Genomic DNA, 7,265 nt, shown 5'->3' with positions numbered 1-7,265 from the left:
GATCTCCTGACCTCGTGATCCACCCGCCTCGGCCTCCCAAAGTTCTGGTATTACAGGCGTGAGCTACCGCGCCCAACGGTTTCCCTCACTTTCTTGAATTTAGTAGTCAAAATTCACCTTCTTAGAGAGGCTTTCCCTGCCCACTTTGTCTGAAAGAGCAATCTGACCACTCTCTTTACCCTTATGCTGCTTTATGTTTTTCTCGTAGCACTTAACACCATATGCTATTACATGACATAATTCGTTCTGTCTCCATTGTCTATTTTCACCATTAGAATAATTTCATGTAAATATTGTCTTTTGTTCAGTGTTATATTTTCAGCACCTAGAGAGTGTCTGCTAGTTGGCTCTATGTCCAGAAGAATCAACATAGGTAGTTTAGGTATTTCTAAACCACAAAACTTGCTTAATACATGTATCCCAAGAATGTGCTAGAGACAGAGTTAACAGTGTTTCTAGATTAGCTGCTCTCTTCATTGTACATTGTAAATGTCAAACAACTAGAGCATCAGGGCCTGTTTGCTGCACCCACAGTCTTGATTTTCCAGTCGATATTACCATGCTTTCAGGAGGTTTGCTCCTAGAACTGGTGATGTAAAGAAGGGAAGTAGCTGTATAAGAACTCCAAGGGCTAATCCCTGGAAAGGAAGCATAGGGATAATACCTTTATAAGGGAAACAGTTGTGTCAGTATCATTTGACCAGCCATAGATATGAGTTTACAGAGGCTTCCTGGCCTTTCTTCCAATTACATTGTCCCTAAAACATGGAGATTCCATATTCACCTAATGTGACTACTATGGGCCATATTACCAGTGTGCATCGTGCTGTATAATTCCTAGTAATTTTTATTCTGAATGTGAAAAGAAGAGTCTTTCAACTTAAGAATCCCCAGGAGGACTTTATTACACCTCAGAATTGCCCTGAAATTTTACTTTTAAAAATTCTTTGTGGTTTTTGTGGTGCTATAACATTCTTATATGTATCATTCTGTAATTAAGTATCTAGCTTAACTATAAATGGTACCTAAATTTTAAAGAGCCAATTGTAAGTATCCCAATATAGCATTAAGAAAAACTAAAGGAATAAACTTTCTTTGCTACTTTGTTGGGGTGAAGAAAGTATCTGGCTTTATCTGGCTTCTTTTTCTTTTTCTTTTTTTTTTTTGAGACGGAGTCTCGCTCTGTCACCCAGGCTGAAGTGCAGTGGCTTGATCTTGGCTCACTGCAAGCTCCGCCTCCCAGGTTCCCGCCATTCTCCTGCCTCAGCCTCCCGAGTAGCTGGGACTACAGGCGCCTGCCACCACGCCTGGCTAATTTTTTGTGTGTTTAGTAGAGACGGGGTTTCACTGTGTTGGCTAGAATTGGAGCCAGATAAAGTTGAAATTCATTGTAGGAGGCGTAGAGTGTATTATTACGTATTTTTGTGCTGTCTGACTTAAAAGAGTAAGGTATAAAGAAGAGACAAACCTGAACCTTTCAAAATGGGAAATTAATTTTAAACTTAGAATATGTCTTCATTATCTATTGCTGATACTGTCTTTGCATAAACAAATAAAATAAGAAATCTTTTAAAAAACATGTTTTGAACAATGCAATGACTTACTGGCTCCTCATAAAGAGCTTGACATCTAGCTAGAATAAGAATTAGTTACATAGGTGCATCTTAACATTCCCTTGAAATTTTTATGCTTTATATTTGAACTTTTCCCATCTCTTGAAGATGAGCTCTTTGTTGTTTCATAATCGACTTAACTTTAGCCTGTTTATGTGAGCAAATTGTGTCTTTTATAGGCTTTTAGTTTAATAGGATGAACTATGACATTCTGGTGTTATGCATGTTGGCAATCTTGACCCCAGTATGGCTAAATGTATAGAATGTGAACATACGCTAAATAGCCTTAAAACTCTCTTGTCTTGAACTGGTGAATTTTTACATTAGCAAAAACTAGTTCTAGAAAATGTGCCTACTGATTATTTTTTGGGATTAGGGCATCATCTCTAAGTAATTTATGTTTTTTAAAAAATTATTTTCAAGTTTGTTTGTGATGAACCAAATCCCACTGCTGATTGGTGGGATATTTTAGGTGGATAATAAAAATGATATTTTATAAAGAAAACAGCTCTTATTTATTTAAGGAAGATGCTCTAATGAGGGTCAAAATCATATTTTACAGTGTTATTTCTCTATGAGAGGCCTATTATGTTAGCTCCATGCATGTATAGCTATGAGTATATAGCTATGTATATATTCATATATGCCTTGTAGATTATGGCATGTTGGAGAGTCTTACCATGTTTCTCTACGGGATATCTATTTAAGGTTTTCTATTAAAAATACTTTTAATCAAATCAGTTAGTTCTTTTTCTGCTTAATCATACACTTATCCCTGTTTGAAATAATACATGCAGTGGAAATCCACTGATACTCATCCACCAAAAATATTTTAGTCAATTTTCTCTTTGGAGCCAGATAAAGTTGAAATTCATTGTAGGAGGCTTAGAGTGTATTATTACGTATTTTTGTGCTGTCTGACTTTCTAAAACTCCAAACACTTTTAACGATTAAAATCATTTTACTTAATAAGAGGCTTTGTGGTGAAATGATTGACTAGTTGCTATCTGCAAACAGCAATTTATAACCAAAAGGAGCTCTAAGATCCTGAAAATAATGGGTAGCTCATTATTTGAATTAAATTGCTGAATTTAGCTTTTCGTTTAAGTTTAAGCACAACCACATTGACCAACTATTAGTGTAGGCTTGGTAAATGAGTGTACTCCCTCATATCACTCTTCCAAAACAACAAAATGACAGTGGAACTATAAATGGATGAAGTTCCAAAGGCTTAATCATTCAATTAACTAAATAAGTACGCAATACTAAGAAGGTTTGCTCCCACTTTCCAAAGGATATGTTTGCATTAAAGTTTCCTTACAAGCGGCTGAAGGACTAGTTAGATAGAAAGGTGCTATTTGGAACTCAGTGCTGGATGAGCGCAAAGCGTGACTCCATTTATGGCCACTTAGCTCTTTACAGTCTCATGGCTAGAGTATCCAGAACCACTCTATATTTCACCCAGTCTTGGATGACCAGAATCCATAAGTTAATTGTGGATAGGGACACATAACACAAATGGGTCAGTGCTAGTGTTCAGAGCATGGGGTTGTGCTGTGGATGCTGTCATCTTTCATGAAGGACAAGATCTGAATTTGTAATATTATAGGCCCCCTGATTCCAACACAAGCAGAGATGCTCAATTATTCTAGGCACCGCGCTAGACACTTTGCCTAAAGCAATTATCATCACCACAATAATCCTCTGATGAGGACTTTATTATTCTCAATTTAGATATGAGGACACTGATCTTCATAGTTAATGAATGAGCCAAACTATTGAGTTTTTTTTTTTTTTTACTTAGGATTACTTAAATCCAATGTTTGGTATCTTCCTACTAACCCAGTCTTTCTTAAAACATTTAGGATTTCACATGAAATAGATCTTTCCCTGTTATGTTTCAAAGACAACGTGTTAGTGGCTACATTGATGGTTCTGTGATTGCTTTAGTAGTTCCTAACTAAGGGCTGGGATTGCCACATGAATGAGCAGGTTGGCTTGATAGGCTCAGTGGGAAGGTCTCTCTGAACAGGTGTGCATCCTGTGAGAAGTGCAGAGACAAGTTCCTTGCTGTTATTATGCAACGTGTTATTTCAGGACAAATTTATGCCTCTCCTAGGGAGCCTTCTAGAGTAATAATCTCTGACAAATGGTGATCCTGCTATACCTAGTCTCCCTGAATAGCTCCACCTGAATTTCTTTTGCATGTAAATTACAGTGCTCATGTTAAAGAATCCCATAGATGTAGCTTTATTTCTACTTGTTAAGGCTGAAAAGAAAAATGTAATGATTTGTTAAGATCATCTTTCAATCATTGTGCACTTTCTCCCAAGTGTTAATTTTCTTGCAAGTAGAAATAAGGAACTTGGGCTTCCCTTCCATTAAAAAAACAAAAAACAAAAAATACCATTGTGAAAGTTTATGTGACCAGGTCCTGCAAACAACCAGAGACAAATCTAAGCAGGCGTGTATCTCATATCACAGTAATGCATTTTCCATTTCTTGCATTATTAAACATTAGTTGCAACTTTGTTTTGTTTTAATTTTGTGGAAAATAAATGTAATCGCTGTAATTTTATGTATAATTTTTAGTAAAATGCCACTTTTACCTTTTCCATGGTCTTCATTTATTGTCCCCATTCTCTCTGTAAGCAGAATCTCCCCCAGGTGCTTCAAATGTTCAATGCTCAATTCAAGATTGATATTCTTTCCTCTATGTAATTAACTAAAGTTTTATCTGTGAAATGATTATTTTGTCCCATTTTTTTCTTGATTAAAACAAACCAAAATATGAAATTAGGAGAGAATCAATTAGAATAAAGCTCTCTTTACCTTCTTCTAAATTGTTCATTGAGTAGTTTGTGAGGAGAGGTCATTAAAAGCATCATTAGTTGAAAACACAGACTTGTCTTTCCACACCCCCTACAGTTATATATTACACACTTCTTCTATAATTAGAATAATGCCAGCACCTTATAAATGGTCACTGAATGGTCTTGATCTATTAAAAGTCTAGGCAAGTAAATGCACAAGATAGCCCTTTACACAGGGAGTATCTAAGTTTTCCTTGCTGTATATCCAGAAATCTAAAAGTTGTCCAGAATGTGCTACTGTATCATCCTTTATTCTTAGGAAAAGTCATTATTTGTCCTGGTGAAAGTCAGTTTTACCTTTCTAGGCTTGTTTTGTTGGTTATGTAAGGAATGGAGTAATTTTCAGCATCTATTCAAAAGCTGAATTTTTATAAAATTAAATAGTTTTTAAAATGAAAGTAAAATAATGTTTAGTTTATATTTAGCATTATTGAAAGGTCTAGAAGGATTTATTCTGTTTAGTTAACCACATTGTGTTTTTTCATTTGGAAATGCAAAGAAAGTATCTAATAATTAAGGGAAAAAACCCAATATATTTCTGTTTTTATCTCAGCTCTTCTTTTTAGTGGGGTCTACTTGTCTCTACCCAGTAATACAGATATAAAGTCAATGGAAGAGGGAGAGAGAGAGAGAGAGAGAGAGACAGACAGACAAAGAGATAGACGGATAGCTATTATTAACCTTTTATGACATTGAAAGAATGCATGCTGCCCTCTGGAGTCCACAAAAGGACAATGCAAACCAAGTTTTTCTATCATCTTTAGTATTTAAAATGTTTAACGCTACAAGTTGGAAAATAAACTGTATCTTTTACCTTTGCAATAACTAACACATAAGTAGCACAACTAACAGGGAAGGGTTATGCTGGTTTCTTAATTTGACCTTATGATGCATGTTTTCATGAAGTAATGAGGTTTTTTCCCCTTAAAATTTACTCACTATGTCTTTCCCAGTTACCGAAGAGCACAGAAATAAGTGTTAATGAAGGGAAAAATAGAGGATGAGATGAACAGAAAGCAAATTAATCTTTGTGCCTACTTAATATCTTTTTGAAATATGTATTACTTTGCACTTCAGATCATACTTTAAACTTTCTTAAATAACATGTATGCCAAGTTTATGAAGTGAAAAATGTGGTTAAAAAAGATGATAATTAAAGAAAAACTGTGAACATGGAATTGGAAATATATTCTTTCTATAGTAAGACAGCTCTTATCTTATGAAAGTTAAAATACTACAGTGAGAGAGAAAGCCTTTGCTGCTACCTACTGAAGTGTGTGTGTGTGTGTGTGTGTGTGTGTGTGTGTGTGTGTGTAGTGAGATAGATAGATGATAGACAGATAGATAGATAAATACGATCTCAGGCTTAGAACATAAGAGATAGATTAATCATAAAAATGCAAAAGTTTCTATTTTGAGTATTCACAAGACTTAAGAAGTAGTCATTAGGAACCCAGATATTTGGAAAATTTCTTCCTGGAAAAGCTCTTCCTCCTTAAAATTAACAATTTTTATGACACTTCAAGGGTCATTTAAAATTTTAAGTCCAAGAAAAGCTGTTCTCTACTTCAATACATTGTAGAAACTTACTATACTTCTTGCTGTGTCAACATCCCCAAACAATTCTACAATGTTTTTTAGAGTGTCACCTATTCTGAAAGGTTTTATTTTAACATGTACACAATTAGACTGACTTTTACACCCCTCTTCTAACGTAAGATTATTTACCTTATTTTATACACAATGTAGTAAGAACCATTCAGGTTATTTGACTCATTTCTTAGCAAGAATGTGATGCAGCCTGGATTAAAAATACAAATGAATGACTTCAAATTGCTTCTCTTTTTACTTAGCAAACTCTAAGTCAAATATATATATAACCTCTATGGATTCAAAATGTAAAGGAAGTTCAAGAATAAATTCTTTACAAAGTCATGCTGATAAATAATGTATAAATAATAACTGTGTATTGTGAAAAAATGAAGGAAGGGAACAAAAAGGAGAAAAGTGGACAGTGAAGGAAGGAAAGAAGGAAGGAAACGAAGGGAGGGTAGAAAGGAAATTCAGCATTTCACTCAATGACATGTATTGCATTTTATATTTTTCATTTGGCAGAGGAAAGAGCATAAATATATTATTCCAACTATGAGGATGGCAGAGGTATTTCTGAAATAGCAAACTCAGGTACAGAGAAAAGAATATTGTGGGAGAGTAAAAGAACCTAGATTGACAAGGAGCCACAAGGGCATAGTTGACTATACAAAGACATTTAATGAGAAAAGAAAATAGAGCACTCTATTAAAGGGTACATTTTTAAAACTATTTTCCATCTGTGTTCCTAGAAATGTGAGTTCAATCAATGAATAATTCATCCAAGGGAGATAAAGGAAAAATGCAGAATGTATTCACTTGGCCAAGATATGCAGGACAGTCAACTGGTAACAGCTTCAGTTGCCCTGGCATCAAGGTTTAATTGAACCAAAAAGCAATTCTGAAATTTTAAAATAAAATAATTTCTTTTATGAAATCTGTAAAATTGGACAGGAGCTTTTGAAGACATAAAACTAAATTGAGGGTAAAATGGGCTTATGAATTCAAACCATAAAGGTTATCAATTTTATCCCCACCTAGTTTAGTTAAGCATAAAGTCATCATTTTCTTTCCCTCCTGCTTCATTTTCTTTGCTTTTATATCCCTGTGTCACAAATTCAGTAGGCAGACACTATTGCAGAATGTAAAACATGAACGATTGCAATATCTTGGTTCCATTGGAAGCCAT

This window comes from Colobus angolensis, unplaced genomic scaffold (assembly GCF_000951035.1).
Source record: "Colobus angolensis palliatus isolate OR3802 unplaced genomic scaffold, Cang.pa_1.0 Scaffold108, whole genome shotgun sequence".
Lineage (NCBI taxonomy): Eukaryota > Metazoa > Chordata > Mammalia > Primates > Cercopithecidae > Colobus > Colobus angolensis.
The sequence above is the reverse complement of the archived record's forward strand: the minus strand, read 5'-3'. Positions refer to the sequence as shown.